At 40.1% G+C, this 19,676-nt stretch overlaps 1 protein-coding gene and 1 long non-coding RNA gene across 16 annotated transcripts in view; one reads left to right on the forward strand and one right to left on the reverse strand.

Annotated features, from left to right (window-relative positions):
* PSD3 (pleckstrin and Sec7 domain containing 3) overlaps positions 1-16,353 on the reverse strand; it is a 728,752-nt gene extending 712,399 nt beyond the window's left edge. For 6 of the 14 annotated variants that reach the window (XM_054657253.2, XM_054657255.2, XM_054657256.2 and 3 more), the window contains exon 1: positions 2,019-2,394. The gene's annotated coding sequence lies outside the window, so the exon portion shown is untranslated. Of the gene's footprint in view, positions 1-2,018; positions 2,395-3,579; positions 3,697-16,264 lie in introns of those variants that run through there. The other 8 variants (XM_024345060.3, XM_024345058.3, XM_063816244.1 and 5 more) reach the window with 3 other exon arrangements.
* Positions 2,439-19,676, forward strand: part of LOC134810669 (uncharacterized) — a 42,728-nt gene continuing 25,490 nt past the window's right edge. For both annotated transcript variants that reach the window (XR_010159226.1, XR_010159225.1), the window contains exons 1-3: positions 2,439-3,321; positions 6,060-6,298; positions 7,582-7,761. This is a non-coding gene — a long non-coding RNA (uncharacterized LOC134810669). The remainder of the gene's footprint in view (positions 3,322-6,059; positions 6,299-7,581; positions 7,762-19,676) is intronic.

Here is a 19,676-nt window from a genome sequence, read left to right on the forward strand (position 1 = left end):
TTATATACTATAGATAAAGGATACATGTTATTATAAAAACACAGGCAAGTTAGGTGCTTTCTAAAAAATATAGGCAGCTATGTTCCAATGTAATGGCTTTTGAATTAAATTGTTCTTTAAGTGCAGATACCCTTCGTGATTACTGAAAAGAAAAGGAGAAAAAATCTGAACCGTGTTTTGTCTATTTGTTATCTGGCCAAGCTACCATTGTAACTGGGTCCTTGCAGTTCATCTGAAACATAACAAGGTCTCCATAGGGAAAATGAAGCACGGGACCAGGGAAAAGTAAGGTAAACAATGGACTTTTTGCTTTTGTGACAATTTTTTTTCTTTTTTTGAAGCAGAGTCTCGCTCTGTTGCCCAGTCCGGAGTGCATTAGTGTGATCTTGGCTCACTGCAACCTTGGCCTCCCGGGTTCAAGTGATTCTCATGCCTCAGCCTCCCGAGTACCTGGGATTACAGGGGTGCATCACCATGCCCAGCCAATTTTTTTTTTTTTTAAGTAGAGATGGGGTTTCACCATGTTAGCCAGGCTGGTCTTGAACTCCTGGCCTCAGGTGATCCACCTGCCTCAGCCTCCCAAAGTGCTGGCATTACAGGCATGAGCCACTGCACCTGGTCTTGTGTGACAAGTTTAATAATTGGAATGTGAGTCATCTTATATTTGGACACTTTTGCCTTAAAGATTTAGCTTTAAGTTTACATTTGGAAGATTTCACGTTTGCATTTGTCACCAAACTCCAGAAATTTTGCTCTTAATTATCCATTATGGGGAACAACAGACTCTACCCCTTTCCGTGTTTCTGTTTGATTGTTCTGCATAACAAACTTACGATGATGAAATGATTTTAAAATATAAGGTCTACTACACATACAGAGCCAGGGAATTTGGCCCTGTAGTTTGTTTACCTCCTTGTCTGTATAGATTCTTTCAATAAATCAGGCATTTGTTTGAAAGCTCCAGTGTCAACAGCACTGTTCTAAGTATTTTAGACTGTTAGGGAGAACAGAGACATGCTCCCTCTCTTAGAGCAAATTTTTCAACAGTAAACTTTATAAAGCAAGAATATACTTAAATAGATGCTTTTTGCTTACTGGAGAACCCACTAACTACCAAATTTACGGTTGGTAACTTCATATGCACTAGAGAACCCCATGAGAATTCAGGCTTCCCAAAGTTTAAAAAGCTTCTTACTCACTTATGATTTTGCTTTCTTTTATTTTATCAGTTACAACAAGCCTCAGACTTTTACTAATGGTTATTGCTATTTTCTAACAAGGAGGGAATCTCTTCTCATTACCACAGTTGCAATTTGTATTTATGAGGACATAATGACAAGAACCATCTAAACATGTCTAGTAATCTGACGAGCCCAAACCCAAAGATTCTTAAGAAAATGCTTACTTTAATTCTAACATAAAAGTTAGAAATACGTCTTTTCTGAATTATTTGAATGCCTGCTAAAAGAATCAATGGATTAAAAAAAATCATTTGCTGCTTTCTTTGATTAATACATTTAAAATAATCAGTGATTTAAAAAAAAAAACCATGCTGTAATTGAGCTTCTATTTGAAAGTTTTGGAGAATTGTTAACTCTCAGATATCACATAGTGGGATATGCTTTAGTTTATGGGGAAGTTATATCCAAGAGTGATCATTACTTATTTCTGATTTCTAAACAACGTTTGCTACTATTTTTTTGAATTATGATGCAATAATTGACTTATGAAATACATTTTATCAACCTTTGTATAATATCAAGGCTGTTAACATTCTGAAAAAGAAAATGATATTAACAGTAATGATGCTTCTCAATTTCCTCCTTGTGTCCAAAGAGGTTGCTAACACGACATCCTCCTGAGAAGGAAGGAAGGACTTCTCATTCTGACTCAATGATTATTCACTTCTTTCTCTAAGCAATCCAGAGTCAGCTTTGAAAGGGGAGAATTCCTCTCTGGCCACAGCCCTGTGGAGCTGGGATGTTAGCCTGTTAAATTCATAGCTCATTTGTCCGTACCTTTCCCCACCTTCCAGGTGCAGGAATTCAATCTCCAGGCCTGGCAATAACTCGGAGGAACTAGTTCCAGGGCAGAAGAATCTCAGCTGGCACTAAAAGAAGTCACGTGGCTCCCATCCACATGGTGGCAGTCTTCGTGGTCACAAAGAGAATGGGGCTGTCCTCTTTTCCTCCACTCTTTTCTAGGACTGCTTTTCTCTTTCAGGATTGCCTCAGGTGATGATTTAAATCCAATTTATTTCACTAGTATGTGTCTGTCTTGGGTAGAGGACTTGGTTCGCCAGGCCTTGAGGCAGAATCTGTTAATCCTTCCTTGCCCCTGACTCATCCCCTCCAATCTTCGGGGGAAGCTCTGCTGGTTGCCATTGGCAAAAGAACTTGCTTGCATCACAATTAGTACTCTATAGCCAAGTCTTTGCCAATAGGGTTAAGGCAACAAAAAAGTGAACTCCAGAAACATCAAGGAGAGTACTAGTGGGTTTTTTGACAAATGGGATATAACTAGCTTAGAGACCTTGTCCCACCTCATTTATTTTATGTTCTCTATTATTAGAACAATTGTCCTTCATAAGTGCTTTTCCCTACCTGTTTTCCAAAAACTATCAGTGGATCATATTTGCTATGACATTAAATGTAACTGTGACTTGGCTTTTAAAGCCTTTCAAAATCCAGCTCCACCATGCCTTTCTGAATTCACTCCCTAAAGCTCCATAATCCTGAGTAAATTCTCATTTCAATTGGAATCATTTCCATAAATATTCATTGAGCACCTAGTTAATCCCAGACACTGTGCTATGTACTAGGAATAAATAAGATAAAGTCCCTGCCCTATAGGAGTTCAGGACATATCAGGAGAATTAACACGAATGTAGCTATAATATAATCATAATAACAACAATCATTAACTTTATTGAGCCCATTCGTATAGTCCAGGCACTGTTCTAAGCATTTCATATCAATGTCTTTAATCCTCACAACAAACCTATGAGGTGGTATCATCAGTATCCTCATTTTATAGCTGAACCTCGGAGAGGTTGTTTTCCAAGATCACACAGTTAATAAATGAGTAACTGAATCCAGACAATCTGGCTACAGAACCTACTTCCTTAACTACTATTATTATATAGATATTGTGAAGAGAGCTGTACTGGAAATGGAACAAAGGCTACAGGAACAGAAAGGATGCAATTCATTCAGCTTGGGGATATGGGAAATGGTGTCACAGAGACAATCTTGCTCTATTCCTTATTTATGTATACCCCTACCTCCTGGAAAGGAATCAGGACAGCTCACACTGGGAAAGGTATGCATTAAAGTAATGATAAAATTTAGAAATAAGGAGTCAGAACCAGGGACAATGTAAATATTGTAAGAAAATCAAGGCCAGAGGAAAAGTAAATTTCTTCTTAAAGGCATAGCTTAGTTGGCCAGGCGCGGTGGCTTATGTCTGTAATCCCAGCATTTTGGGAGGCTGAAGTGGGTGGATCATAAGGTCAGGAGTTCAAGATCAGCCTGGACAAGATGGTGAAATCCCCCTCTCTACTAAAAATACAAAAATTACCTGGGTGTAGTGGCGGGCGCCTGTAATCCCAGCTACTCGGGAGGCTGAGGCAGAGAATTGCATGAACCCAGGAGGCAGAGGTTGCAGGGAGTTGAGATCACGCCATTGCACTCCAGCCTGGGCAAAAAAAAAGAATAGCTTAGTTACACCATGCTTTAGCATCTAATTTTGCTATGAAGTTTCTGGTAGTCAAAGAGAAAAGCAAGTCAAGCTCAATTGCATGTTTACTGTCATAAAGGAAAAAGCAAGCCAGTTTATCACAGGAGAAAACAAGCCTTCCTTAGAAGTATGTTCTAAAATAAAATTTTCAAGAGGGATTACTGAGAACTGTAGTAGAAACCATGTCCCCTACAATGCTCCTGTAACAAAATAATAGAAAAATTTATATGGCAGTTTCTTAAAACATTTGTTGATAAAAGCCAAGGATATAGCATTAATGTAATTTAGCAAAGATGATTCCATTAAGGATACTACTGTCTGAATCAGAATTTTCTGGTGGTAGGATTTGGAGCTAAGTTTAGAAAAATGAGGATTTTTCTAGGTTTAGAAGCAGGGTGAAGTCATGCAAGGAGGAAAAACAATATGATGTCCAGTTTAGTGTGATTTCCCTGGTACCTATGTGTGTGGAGGGAGGAATGGAGAGAAAGTCGGTCGGTGAACAAACCTTTATTGAGTGCCTCCTCTGTGTCAGGTCCTGTGCAAGCTTCTGGTATATGAGAATGACTAGGACAAAGTCCCTACCCTCAAAGAGATTACATTCTAGTGTGTAGGTATAGTGAAGGGGTGGAAACTAGAATAATAAAGTTGGGAACAAATAAGTAAGTAATCTCACATGAGTGCTGATCATTATGATAAAGAAAACAGGGTAAAGTAAAGTACCTGGGGTGGAGGACTGCTTAAGCTGGGACCTTCAGGAGACAGCATTATAAATACCGGCTGAAGCGCTTTTTCAGACAGAAAAGGTAGCAAATTTTAAAGACAGAAAACAAGATGGATTTTCTTTTGAGAATAATGAAAGCCAGTGGAGGATTTTAAGCAGGGAGCTGACAATGTGATTTACTTTTTTTTTTTTTTTTTTTTTTTTTTTTGAGACAGAGTCTCGCTCTGTCACCCAGGCTGGAGTGCAGTGGTGCAATCTCGGTTCACTGCAACCTTCACCTCCTGGGTTCAAGTGATTCTCCTGCCTCAGCCTCCCAAGTAACTGGGTTTACCGATGCCTGCCACCACACCCAGCTAATTTTTTTTTTTTTTTGTATTTTAAGTAGAGACGGGATTTCACCATGTTGGCCAGGCTGGTCTCAAACTCCTGACCTCAGGTGATCCACCCGCCTCAGCCTCCCAAAGTGCTGGCATGAGCCACCACGTAAATTTTTAAAAGCTCACTTTGGCTGAGATGTGGAAGATGGAGCAGATGGATATTGAGAGAGAAAAATGGTGGCAGAAATGCCAGTTGGGAGGCTACTTGGAGAGTCCAGGGGATATGATGGCAGCTTGGACTAGGGTTGTACATATTTTGGAAATAAAACAAATGTGGGGTATGAATGAGAGATTTTTGTATCAGGAAAGAAAGAAGAGTACATGGATCAAGTTACAAGTAGGTTATTGGGTTTGGTGATAAGGAAATTGATTAGTTATCATTTGTGTCTATTTTTAACGTAATGCAGAAAGCAAGACTATCACCTAATAATGATGAAAAGAGTAGATGATAGAGATTTAATCAAGGATGATGCATAGTCGTGTTGCCGAAGCAAGTAGGTGAATGATGTGCCTTTTCTTTTCTTTCTTTTTTTTTTTTTTTTTTTTTTTTTTTTTTTTTTTTTGAGACAGAGTGTCGCTCTTTCGCCGAGGCCGGAGTGCGGTGGCGCTATCTCGGCTCACTGCAAGCTCCGCCTCCCGGGTTCACGCCATTCTCCTGCCTCAGCCTCCCGAGTGGCTGGGACTACAGGCGCCCGCCACCACGCCCGGCTAATTTTTTGTATTTTTAGTGGAGACGGGGTTTCACCGTGTTAGCCAGGATGGTCTCGATCTCCCGACCTGGTGGTGATCAGCCCGCCTCGGCCTCCCAAAGTGCTGGGATTACAGGCGTGAGCCACCACGCCAGGCCGCCTTTTTTTTTTTAAATAGGCACATTTAAACTTAAACAAGACATGGAAATGGGGGAGTAGGGAAATAAGTAGTTCTGTTTTGACCAAGTTAAGTTTGAAATGACTACTGGACATCCAAGTGGCAGTGGCAATAGAAGTCAGGAGCTCAGCTGAGAAGGCAAGAATAAACTGAAAATTAAGGGGAATCTAAAAGATTTTAAATATCTTAAATACAGAGAATATATTTTAAAAATATGCTAATAACATTTTCAAATGTACCTCTGTTTTCTTTTATCTTTGCAGACAAAGATTCTCTTTAAAACCCTGAGTCCATTCATTCATCTGGACAAAAAAGTGCAATAAATAAATACTTTCCCTGTTTCCTCTTTTTCCAAGATTCAGAGCATACATACAAAAGCCTTGAGACTGGAAAGATTATTTGGAAGATGGGCAGAAGAGCAGGTCACAAATAGACTAAGAAAGAGAAGCCAGGTTAACAGGAGGAATACCAGATAAGACGGAGGGCTTCCAGATTTATTGGTGTGATAAATGTAAAAACACTGTCACAGAGTCTGGGGAAGAAAGTCTTTCAAGAAGAAAGGAATAGTCAATCACGCAAAAATACTGCTGAGAGGGTGAGTAAAATAGGAAGCGAGCATTGACCATTGGCTTTGGAGAAATGTAAGTCACTGGTGATCTTGGCTAGTATTTTAGAGAAGTGGTAGGAAGAAAAGCCCAATTGGTGTGGGAGGAGTGAAAAATAAGAGGTGAAGAAGCGGAGACAGCTGGGAATACACGTCTTTTAGGTAGGTCTGTTGTGAAAAGAAATAGAGACATACGGTGGCAGCTGAAGGGACACGAGATCATGGAAGATCTTTTCTAATGATGGGTGATATTAAGGTATGTGTATATATAGATAGCAATGACCCAGTGAGTGGAAACTGATGACGTAATAGAAAAATTATATACCTTTAGAAGCGTGGTCCTTAGGAAGGGAGAGAGAACAGAACAGAGAATTCTATAGAAATTGAATGATGGAAAGAGGAGATGAGAGAAATTTAAGGAGATGTCAAGTAATCATCTTAAAGAGTAAAAAGGCAAATGTACTACAGCAAAGGAGGATTACCCAAGAGTGTTGCATGCTCATTTGATATTTGTGGATTTAAATAAAAAAACAATTTAAGGGGCTGGGCGCAGTGGCTCATGCTTGTAATCCCAGTCCTTTGGGAGGCCACCGAATGGATTACTTGAGGTCAGGAGTTCGAGACCAGCCTAGCCAACATGGTGAAACCCCATCTCTACTAAAAATACAAAAAATTAGCTGGGCACAGTGGTGCATGCCTGTAATCCCAGCTACTCATGGGGCTGAGGCAGGAGAATCACTTGAACCTGGGAGGCAGAGGTTGCAGTGAGTGGAGATCATACCACTGCACTCCAGCCTGGGTGACAGTGAGACTCCATCTCAAAAATAAATGAAAATAAGTAAATAAATAAAAAACAATTGAGGTGTTATGAAGGAGGGCTCAATGTCTTCTTTACTTCAGTCACTCATTTCCTAAACTCATATCTTGACTTCCCTACATCTATTCTACCTATGAAATTTAAACTCCAATATCCCACTCTCTAACCACAGTCTTTTATCATTCAAGTTTTCATCCACTTGGTACCAATATACCATGTATCTATTTATTGTCACAATGACCTTGGCATCTTCATTTCTCTTGGGCTATTGGGTCTCATTCAGGCTTTATTTCTCTTTATGTGTTGCTTAGATTCCATAGTTCATTACTTCAGTCATTTTCTCTGTAATATCTTAACTTTAATTTCCTTAACCTATTGTCCATTCGTTGTGCACATTCTACAGAATTCAAGATGAGCCAAGTGATCTGCCTTTTCTATTCTTACACCTGTGCTGTAGGGCGAAGCAAGGAGAAGAAAGACAAAATATATGAATGCTGCCACACACATCCATGGTTTGTCAATGCCCAGCCATCCTTGGTGTGCATTCTTAGTGAGTTTCTACTCCAATTCTTCCTGAGTGATTACATTTTCATCACATTTCTGAAGGTTTTGCCACTTCTGCCATCACAATTTGAAGGTAACATAGCCTTATTTATGATAGAGAAGACAGAAGTAATCAGAGGAGAACCTTTATAAACTGTCGTTCCCCTCCATCAACTTTACTCTCCTTCCCTGTTTCCTTTCTGCTTCAATAGAAGTGACAGCTCGAATCCCATTCTATTTTAATTTCCTCCTTGAATGTTTTGCCTCCCCTATATTGTCCCTGATGGTTTTGGTTGTGATAAACACCTAATTCAAACTAACGTAGGCAAATGAACCCCAAGGATAGGGCTGGCTTTAACCACAACTAGTTCCAAGAGTTCAAATTCGGTTTTCAGGACTTTGCCTTTTTCTTGTCCCCTCTGAGCTTTTCTTTCCTCCATCCCTCAGCACAAGGAAGGTCACCTCCAGGTGGGTGGTAAAGATTGCCACCAGCAATTCTAACTTTTGTTGTCTTTACAAATAATGACACCACATGAAATAAAATTTAATTTTCTTGGTAACTGAAACAAAAGTACCAAGAAGGACTCTGATTGCCAAACCTGAGTCACACATCCACCTCATCACCAAGAAAATGGTCAGCCACCGTGGGTCAAGTGCCCATGCCAGGATTCAGAGAGTGGAGAGGGAAGTGGGGACATGTGAGTGACAGCCTTACCAGGTGGGAAAGTAGCATTTCTTGAGCAAAAATATGCTCAACAGACAAAACCTTATCGTATTTACATTGCATATCCCTTCCTGGCCTTCCTAAGAGTTGAACTCATGAAGCAGCCCTTCTCATTCCCGTATCTTCAAACTCTTCTACTGACATTGCCATATGTTATATAATAATAATAATGCTTAACACAAATGCCTGGCACATAAGTGTTCAGTAAGTGTCAACAGTAGGAATAGTAATAATGATAATAACACCAACTGCTGTCCCAGCTTAAGCAAATTCTTAGGATCCTCCTCTGCCTTCCCTCTCCCTCCATCCCCCTGTGAAAGGAAAGTAAATCTCCAGACTCCAAAATCACCAAGCCCAGGGGAAAAGTCAAGCTGGGAACCGCATTGGGCAAACCTGCCTCCCATTCTGTTCCTGAATAAGACAGCTACAAAGATTAAAAAAAAGAAAAAAAGAAAAGCTACATACCTCCCTCACAATTCACCCACAAGGAAGTTCCTTCCGGACCAAAGACAGAACTCGAAGTCATCCCTCTCCTCACATGAGACAAATGCATATCTGATTGCTTCCTTTGCCCTATTGCTTGACTAAGCCAGATGAAGGCATAAGTGACTATTCCTGTAAATTGTGTATTCAGTGAAAACGCTAATCAGAAACTCAAAAGAATGTCTTTTATCTACCTATGCCCTGGAAGCCCACGCTCCACTTCAAATTGTCCCGCCTTTCCTGGTTGAACCAACGTGCATTTTACAAACATTAATGTTTCATGTCTCCCTAAAATGTATAAAATCAAGCTGTGCCCTGACCACCTTGAACCCATGTCATCAGGACCTCCTGATGCCTCCACAGGCATGTCCTTAACCTTGGCAAAATAAACCTTCGGCAAAATAAACCGTCAAAATTGTCTGAGACTTGTCTCAGATACCTGGAGTTCACACCCATCTTCCCTGCTAATCATCTGTATTGGTGTATTAATGCTGCTATAACAAAATACCACAAAATGAGTAATTTATAAACAACAGAAATGTATTTCTCACGGTTCTGGAGGCTGGTAAGTCCAAGATTAAGGCACTGGCAGGTTTGACGTCCAATGAGGGCCTGATTTTTACTTCCAAGAAGGTGCCTTGTTGTTGTGTCCTCTGGAGGGGACAAACATTGTGTTCTCAAGTGGTGGCAGGGATGGAAGGCAAAAAAAGGGGGCCAAACTCAGGCCCTTTTATAACAGTGCTAACCCAACCCATGAGGGTGAAGCCCTCATGGCCTAATCACTTTCTAGGGGGCCCCTCCTCTTAATACTACTGTACTGGGGATTAAGTTTCAACATGAATTTGAGAAGGGACACAAGTATTGAAACCATAGCAGCATAACTATGTCTGTCCTTACCCCACATCCACTTCCTCAACTTACTACAGTCTGTCTTGCCCCTGTACCACTCCCCTGACACATCACCAATAGACTTCACCATCCCAAGTCAGATAGATACTTTCCCAATTTGATTTCACTGAACACCTTCAGTTTTTGATACTATTGACAATTATATTCTTGTGACTTTCCTCCCTTCCTTTTGTAACTCTTTTCAAACAGCTTTCCTCCTTAGCATTATTCTTGTCTACCTTAATGGCTACTTCCTGATTTCCACCGTGAATATGACTCTAATGATTTCCAACATCAGCCCCGTCTCTTTACTGAGATGGAGTTCTCTGTAATACAACTTCCTATTGAAGAGTTCCATTTGGATGTCCCACAGGCACCTAAAGCAAAGCATTTAAAAAACTGAATTTATCATTTCCCACAGCCTATAACAAAAAATAAGTTCCCTTAATTATATTTTCTAATTTTATTGAATGGCTCTTTAAACACCTATAACTGCTAAAGCTGCAGGATTGGGAGTTATCCTATATTTTTCTCTCCCTCCCAATATCCAGAATCAAATTTAGTAAATGCTTTCTTCTAAAAATCAAATCTACTCACTTCAAATGCCACTTCTCTAATTCAGCCCATGTCATCTCTTGCCTGCATTATTGTCAATGATCCATAACCAAATCCTCTACCTCTCCTGCAAATCACTCACCGTATCTTTACTAACGCAATTTTTTTCATTAAAAGCAAATCTGGTCACATTGTTCTTTAGTGGCTTCCTATGGCATCAGCCAGCTCTAGTCTTCTTGCATAGGAGACCGAAAGTTCTGGCTGGCCAAATTTAAGGGACAGTTTATTTGCCTGTAGCCTCTAGAACAAAGACAATCGTGTCTTTAACCTCTTCACTTTCCCAGTGCCCAAGAGAACCTCATAAACTTGACATGAACAGGCTTAGCAATAAGCCATATTCATGAATAGTCAGGGAAAGTTACAGCTCTTTCTAAAGAGGTGTGAGGGGTCTCAGTAATTTAGGGGAGGAAAGTCTTTACCTTCTGGTATTTACATCTTTATATAATCCCCTCCCCTTGAGTATGGGGAATCACTTCTGAATTAGTTATAAATCGACTGTAGCTCTGACTTAGGTACACTCTCTTGGGTCCTCATTCTGGGGGAAGCCAGCTGCCAGGTCCTGAGGCAGTCCTGTGGAGAAGGCCACGCAACTGAGCTTGGATATAGATTCTCCCATAGCTTTGAGATGACTGCAGCCCTGGCCAGCATCTTGACTGTAGCCTGTAAGAGATCTTAAACCAGAACCACTCTGCTAAGCCACTCTCAGGTTCCTGACCCACAGAAACTGTAAGATAAGAAATGCTTGTATTTCCAACTATTATATTTTGGAGTACTTTATTATGCAGTGGTAGATAATTAATGCAAAGTCTAAGGCGGAGTGCATCTCACTGCAAAAATACTGAAAGAGAAGAAAATTTAATACAAATAAGAATCTCAAATAGATGCAATTAGATTTTTTTAAAAGATTCACTGTAAGTACAAATTTGGATTTAAAAGTTCACCAGAAACCAAAAACTTATGGTTGTGGTAAGAACTAAATTGATGGCACAAGACTGAAAGGGATAAATAATTCTCAACATACAACACAGAGTAAAAACAAACAAAAATTACAAATCATGAGGGAAATTGTAAAAGACTTGGAAGGCAAACCTAAGAAACCTATTATGCAAATGAAATTTTCAGGAACCAACAGAACAAATAGAGAAGTAACAATAAAGGAAAACATAAGAAAAAAATGTTCTCAAGTATAAAAATACAAAAAGTTATATTGAATGGGAGCAGAGTCTCAAGTAGGATTGAGGGGGAAAGATACGTAAAAGATTTCTGAACTTTGTTGATTTTAAAAGCATTGTAAAAACTTCTGGCCATAAAGAGCAGAATACTCTAAAGAAAAGTGGATTCAACTTATCCTCTGTAGTATCAGCAGCTAATAGATAGTGAGCAATCATTTTAGGCTACCAAGGGAACAGTGCTTAATCCAAAAGTCCTATGCATGGTGAAGACATAATTCTTGACATTTACACATTTTCGAGCTCTCAGAAAGCATACCGTCCACATATCCTATCAAAAGAAAGCACTTTAGGAAGTAACCTAACCACAAAGACACAAAAAAATCAGAATAAAAGATCTTAAATCAGAAAATAGAGAAGCAAAAGAGTATAAGAAATACTGGTGAGAACTGAATTTTGTAGTACCTGTGGCTACATCAAAAGAAATGACTGTAAAATTTCTTGATGTTAAATATACGTATTAGGAGAGTAAGAAGAGGAGACTTCCAGTTTCCAGTTGGGCATGTAAGTAGTATAGAAGTCATCACTCCATCACAACAAGTACAAAGCCAAGCAAACTGGAAAACCAACAACTTTTCTTAGATTCATTAGAAAAGTGAGCTCTCAGGGGCAAACCACTCTCCTCAAAATTGGAGAGACAGACAGGCTAGATACAGAGAGTCACAACTTAGTGAAGCAGAAACCCATGAGCAGAAACCCTCACTGGAACCAGTACGGGGGTCGAAAAACCTGAACTGTAATTTATGAATTATAGGAAGCTTAATGTGGACAAGTCTGAGAGTTAGAAACTGCAGGGGACCCAGCCATGGGAAGGCTTCTCACACTTCTGTGTGTTTTACATCAGGAGCTCTGTCAGGTTCTCAGAGTGAAGTCCAAAGAAAAATCCTTCATGCTTCCATTAGGAAGTGAGGGGAGGTCGCCATTTTGAAATCCAACAAAGCATTGTTGTTAGCAAGGCCTCCTGCCCTCAAGAGAAGCTGTTTTACCAGAGTCCAGCCTAATGATAGCACTGCAAGGGGAAATCAATAAATTCATACTTATAGTTGAAGATTTTGACGTTCTTCAATCATAAATGGACAGATCCAGCAGACAGAACATCAGTAAGGACATAGTCAAACTCAACAGCATAATCAATCACCTGGATATAATTGACATCTATCAACTACTTTATCCAACAAGAGCAGAGTACACATTCCTCTCAGGCTCACATAGAACATCCACTAATGTAAACCACATACTGGGCTATAAAACACAAATTATCAATGTAAAAGCATAAATCTTACAATGTATTCTACTTCTGACCACAGTGGAATTAAACTGAAAATCAGTAACAGAAAGATAGCTGAAAAATTTCAAAATACTTAGAAATTAAACAACATACTTCTAAATAACACATGAGTCAAGGACAAATTCTCAAGAAAAAATTTAAAATACTTCTAACTAAATGAAAATGAAATACAACTTACCAAAATTTGTGGGGTACAGTGAAAGCAGTGCTTAGAGCGAAATTTATGGCCTTGAATGCATATATTAGAAAAAATGAAAGTTTAAAATTAATGATCTAAGCTTTCGCCTTAGGATATTAACAAAAGAAGATATAAAGGTAAATAAGCATATTAAAAGATATTAAACATCATATGTTATTAGGAAATTGCAAATTAAAACAAGTTACCACTACATTGAAAACTATGTCCACCAAAAAACCTGCAGATGAATGTTTATAGCAGCTTTATTTATAATTGCTAAAAGTTGGAAGCAAAAATAGGACCTTCAGTAGGTGAATGGATAAATACACATTGGTACATCCACACAATGAAATATTACTCGGCAGTGAAAAGAAGTGAGCTATTAAGCCGTGAAAAGACATGGAGGAAACTTAAATACATATTGCTAAGTAAAAGGTGTCAGTCTGGAAAGGGTATGTACTGTATGAATCCAACTATATGACATTCTTGAAAAGAAAAAACTGTGGAAACAGTACTATAAACGGATCAGTGGTTTCCATGGGTTAAAGGTGATAGAGGGGCCGGGCGCGGTGGCTCACGCCTGTAATCCCAGCACTTTGGGAGGTCGAGGTGGGCGGATCGCGAGGTCAGGAGATAGAGACCATCCTGGCTAACATGGTGAAACCCCATCTCTACTAAAAACACAAAAAATTAGCCAGGCGTGGTGGCAGGCGCCTGTAGTCCCAGCTACTCAGGAGGCTGAGGCAGGAGAACGGCGTGAACCTGGAAGGCAGAGGTTGCAGGGAGCCGAGATTGCGCCACTGCACTCCAGCCTGGGCGACAGAGCGAGACTCCATCTCAAAAAAAAAAAAAAAAAAAAAAAAAAAAAAAAAAAAAAAAAGAGGGATAAATAAGCAGAATACGAGGGATTTTTAGGAAGTGAAACCCCTCTGTATGATGTTATAATGGCGGATGCATGCCATTGTTAATTTGTCACAACCCATACAATGTCTTTAATACGATACCAAGAGTGAACACTACTGTAAACTACAAACTTTGGGTGAGAGTGATGTGTCCATGTAGGCTCATTGATTGTAACATAACGACCACTCTTGTGCTGGATTTTGATAGTCAGGCAGGCTATGCATCCCTGAGGGCAGGGTTTCCATAGGAAATCTCCGTACCTTCTGCTCAATTTTGCTGTGGATCTACAAATCACTCTAAAAAATAAAATCTATTTTAAAAATGAGTCCCAAGCCATGAAAAGATAAAGAGGGATCTTAAATACATGTGAATTACTAAGTGAAACAAGCCAATCTGAAAAGGCTACATACTGTATAATTGCAAGTATATGGTCCTCTGGAAAAGGCAAAACTATGGAAATAGTAAAAAGATCAGTGGTTTCCAGGAGTTGTCAGGGGGATGGAGGGATGAACAGGCAGAGCATGGATTTTTAGAGCAATGAAAATATTCTGTATGATACTTTAGTGGTCAATACATGTCATTACACATTTGTCAAAACCCGTAAAATATACAACACCAAGAATAAACTTTAAAGTAAACAATGAACTTTGGGTAATAAGAAAAACACAGACTAAAGAAACAAACAAACAAGCAAACAAAACTATCTTTTATCTAATAAAACTCTTGGCTGGGTGTGGGAGCTCACGCCTGTAATCCTAGCACTTTGGGAGGCCAAGGTAGGCAGATCATTTGAGGTCAGGGGTTTGAGACCAGCCTGGCCAACATGGTGAAACCCCATCTCTACTAAAAATGCAAAAATTAGCTGGTCATGGTGGCACATGCCTGTAATCCCAGCTTCTGGGGAAGCTGAGGCAGGAGAATTGCTTGAACCCAGGAGACAGAGGTTGCAGTGAGCCAAGATGGCACCAGTTGGGTGACAGAGTGAGACTCCATTAAAAACAAAAAAAAAGACTCTGAAAAAATCCCGGAATGGGGGTGGGTAGATAGGGGTAGTGTGGTGCCTCAGTCTGTTCTCACACTGCTAATAAAGACATACCCAAGACTGGGTAATTTAGGTTTAATTGACTCACAGTTCCATATGGCTGGGGAGGCCTCACAATCATGGTGGAAGGCAAATGAAGGGCAAAGTCACATCTTACATGGCAGCAGGCAGAGAGAGCTTATGTAGGGGAATTCGCCTTTATACAACCATCAGATCTTGTGAGACTTATTCACTATCATGAGAACAGCAAGGGAAAGACCCACCCCCGTGATTCAATTACCTCCCACTGGGTCCCTCCCATGACACATGGGAATTATGGGAGCTACAATTCAAGATGAGATTTGGGTGGATGGGGACACAGCCAACCATATCAGCTGGGTGCAGCAGAGAGAGCTAGAAGTTGAGAATACGAACATCCAAAGGTCTTGTATTGATGTAGGGGAAATGGCACTGCAGATGAGTAAAACATATTGGCAAAAGAGCACAGTTAATATTTATTATTAGTTTTTATGCTAGTAGTAAGTTTGAGGTTTACACATAGATTCAAGATGATAACATAACCACTATGGTTGATGAGGTGTGATAGAAATTATAACTGGAGGAAGGCAGAAGGGAATAAAAAGAAAAAATATCAAACTAGCAAAAATAAGGAAAACAGGCAAGAGGAAACAACTCTAAACTTTAGGTAATAAACATTAAATATAATCAAACTGAACTTGTTTCACCAAAAAGTGTGAATGGGGTAAATTCTCTATTAAAACATGAAGTGTCACATTAGGAAGGAACAGAAACAAAATCTAGTTATATATTGTTTGCAAGAGTCAGAAAAAACTAAAGGGATGGGTGAGATTTCTATTTCTGAAATTTATGATGGACTGGATTCCTGGAAAAACCCTCCTGATGAAAATAACAACAAACATGTTTTTATATGAATCTCACAATTTGAAAATAAGAATTCCACAGAGGCCTAAAGCAAGAGGAAAACAACAGCCTTAGGCAGTGGGGCTGAACCCTGGAGAGCTTAAAGAGCCATCTGAGGGCTCCTGCAGGCCAATAACCCCAGAGCCTACCTGAGATCAGAAGTCCTAAAGGAGATTCCTGTATAAAGCAGGGGCCAGGGACCTTAAAAGGCTACATTCTCCGTGTAATGGTGAAGAATAAACCTATTATGCAGTACGCAAGAGGAAGGAGCTTGCCTCTCTTGATCTTGATTCTCATTGGAAGCAAACAAACAAACAAAATCTTACTGGTAATTCACAACTGCAAGCCAGCCTTCCACGGTTTGAGACCTGAATTCATGGTCTCCAATATGCTGAAATGAAATAAGAGTAAGCCTGAAATTCTACATCCATTGATGACTGCAGGGTGAGATTCCACTGAGAACCATACGATTGTCAACTTTAATGATGTAAGAGTTCTAGGCCGGGCACGGTGGCTCATGCTTGTAATTCTAGTACTTTGGGAGGCCAAGGCAGGTGGATCGCGAGGTCAGGAGATAGAGACCATCCTGGCTAACATGGTGAAACCCCATCTCTACTAAAAATACAAAAAATTAGCCAGATGTGGTGGCGGGCGCCTGTAGTCCCAGCTACTCGGGAGGCTGAGGCAGGAGAATGGCGTGAACCCGGAAGGCGGAGGTTGCAGTGAGCCGAGATCGCGCCACTGCATTCCAGCCTGGGCGACAGAGCGAGACTCTGTCTCAAAAAAAAAAAAAAGAAAAGAGTTATAAAACTTAGACAACCCTGGGAAGAGAAAGACTCCAAATTAACAAAGATTAAGATTCTGCTCCCTGGTAGAAAGGAGGCTTGGTATGGAAATTCAGTTGACTTATTTTTAAAATCATTATATTTCTTACATGCCTGAGTTGTGGATTCAGATTTATATCTGCTGCTTTATTTAAAAAGGAAGACTAAAAATACATTAAGTATGCCCCTTGAGACTGTTGGAAAAAATACACTGAAAATAAACATTAAGATAGTACGTATAGGAAATTAAAAAGATAAAGGGCAGAACTGATTAAAAATAAAGAAAACAAAAATAGTAAAAGGGGTAATAGAACCAAAATCTCTTTTGTCTGCATAAATAGATAATTCCCATTACATCTCATTAATGAAAAATGTGAAAAAGCAAATACAAACATATCAATATTGAGAAAGAGAAAAGATACGCCCACAAATTCAAATAAGATTAGAAACATTATGAGAAACTATCAGCCGGGTGTGGTGGCTCACACCTGTAATCGCAGTACTTTGGGAGGCCGAGGTGGGTGGATCACTTGAGGTAAGGAGTTCGAGACCAGCCTGACCAACATGGTGAAACCCCATCTCCACTAAAAACACAAAAATTAGCCAGGCGTGGGGGCGCATGCCTGTAATCCCAGCTACTCGGGAAGCTGAGGCAGGAGAATCCCTTGAACCTGGGAGGCGGAGGCTGCAGTGAGCCAAGATCGTGCCACTGTACTCCAGCCAGGGCAACAGAGTGAGACTCCATCTCAAAAAGAAAAGAAAAACTGTGAGAAACTATTACATACAACTCTCCAGAAATATAAATAGAAACCAATAAGAAATGGAACATTTTGTAAGAATAAACAAATTAATAAATTTTCTCAAAAGGACACAGAAAAGTTGAACAAATAACTGAAGAAAAATGATGGCACCTAATTCGGTTAGTTTTGCAATAATAATTTCTACATTGTTTGAACTCTTTTCAGCTCATAAAAAAGAAAGCTCCATGGGCTGCCATGATGGCTCATACCTGTAATCCCAACATTTTGGGAGGCTGAGGCGGGAGGATCCCTTGAATCTAGGAGTTCAAGACCAGCCTGGCCATCATAGGGAGACCTTGCCTCTATAAAAATTTGAAAATTTACTGGGCATGGTGGTTTATGACTGGTAATTTCAGTTACTCGGGAGGCTGAGGCAGACGGTTGGCTTTGAGCCTGGGAGTTTGAGGCTGCAGTGAGCTATGATCATACCATTGCACTTCAGCCTGAATGACAGAGTGAGACTCTGTCTCAAAAAAAGAAAAGAAAAGAAAAAAGTAAGAAAGCTCTCAATTCATTTTAAAAGCCAACAATTCTAATATCAAAACCTGACAAATAGAGAAAAAAAAACCTAACATAACTTAAATTTACTCAAGGATATACATGTAAAGATTATAAATAAAATATTAGACAAGCAAACCCTATAGTACATTAAAATAAGAAAACATTATGATGAGAAAAAGTTTATTCCAGGGTGTTAATATTAGGAAATTATTGGCAAAAAATGTATGACATCAACAAATTACATCAACAGAAATAATATTGACATGGTCTAAAAACGGTTTTAATAAAATCCAGTGGTAATTTCAAATAAAAACTCTAAGTAAAGTAGGAACAAAAGAAAAATATATAAAAGTGATACAGATTAACAAAAAAGAAGAGCACACATCCTATAGAAGGGTAACATATTAAAGCCATTAAAATTAAAATGAAAATTAAGAAATGTTTTCTTCACTTGACTTCCAGGAAGTGGTGTACTTTGCTCTGAGTCCACTGGTCTGCCTTTCTGTTTTTTGTTTTGTTTTGTTTTTGAGACAGAGTCTCACTCTGTCGCCCAGGCTGGAGTGCAGTGGTGTGATCTTGGCTCACTGCAACCTCTGCCTGGTGAGTTCAAGCGATTCTCCTGCCTCAGCCTCCCGAGTAGCTGGAATTACAGGCATGCGCCACTACACCTGGCTAATTTTTGTATTTTTAATAGAGAAGCGGTTTCACCATGTTGGCCAGGCTGGTCTCCACCTCTTAACCTCAAGTGACCCGCCCACCTCGGCCTCCCAAAGTGTTGGGGTTACAGGCGTGAGCCACCTGGCCCGGCCCCCACTGGCCTGCCTTTCTTAATCATCTTTACTGGTTCCTTCATTTCTCCCTGGTATTCTTAACACTGGAGGTCATTTGGGCTCAGCCCTTGACCTTGCTTCTTCTCTCTCTGTGTATTTACTTGATACAGTACTCACAGTAGTCTCACAGCTTTACATACCACCTGTTTGCTCTTTCCTGCCACATTTACATCTCCAGCCTAGACCTAATCCTTGAGCTCCAAGCTGTGTTGATGTCCTCCTGCCCATGGAAACCACTGCTTGGATGCCTAATATTGACACATCTCACACACCGGACCCCTGATCTTTTCCTCCTTCCAAGCCTGCTCTTCACACAGTCTTTCCCGTTTATTTTGTTTGTTTATTTGTTTGTTTGTTTTTGAGACCCAGACTGGAGTGCAGTGGCACAATCTCAGCTCACTGTAATCTCCGCCTGCCGGGTTCAAGCGATTCCCCTGCCTCAGCCTCCAGAGTAGCTGGGACTACAGGCTCTCACCACCAAGCCCAGATAATTTTTTGTATTTTAGTAGAGACGGTGTTTCACCATGTTGGCCAGGATGGTCTCGATCTCCTGACCTCGTGATCTGCCTACCTCAGCCTCCCAAGGTGCTGGAATTACAGGCGTGAGCCATCGTGCCCGGCCTCTTTCCCATCTTAGTAAATGGCAGTTCATCCTTCTGGTTGCTGTGACCCAAAGCCTTAGAGTCACGCTGACTCTTCACTTCTATATTTGCCCTCTTAGAGGCGAATCTCAACACAGCAGACAGAGTGATTCATGCAAGATATGAGTCAAAACCCTTCAAT

Source organism: Pan troglodytes, chromosome 7, assembly GCF_028858775.2.
Source record: "Pan troglodytes isolate AG18354 chromosome 7, NHGRI_mPanTro3-v2.0_pri, whole genome shotgun sequence".
NCBI lineage: Eukaryota > Metazoa > Chordata > Mammalia > Primates > Hominidae > Pan > Pan troglodytes.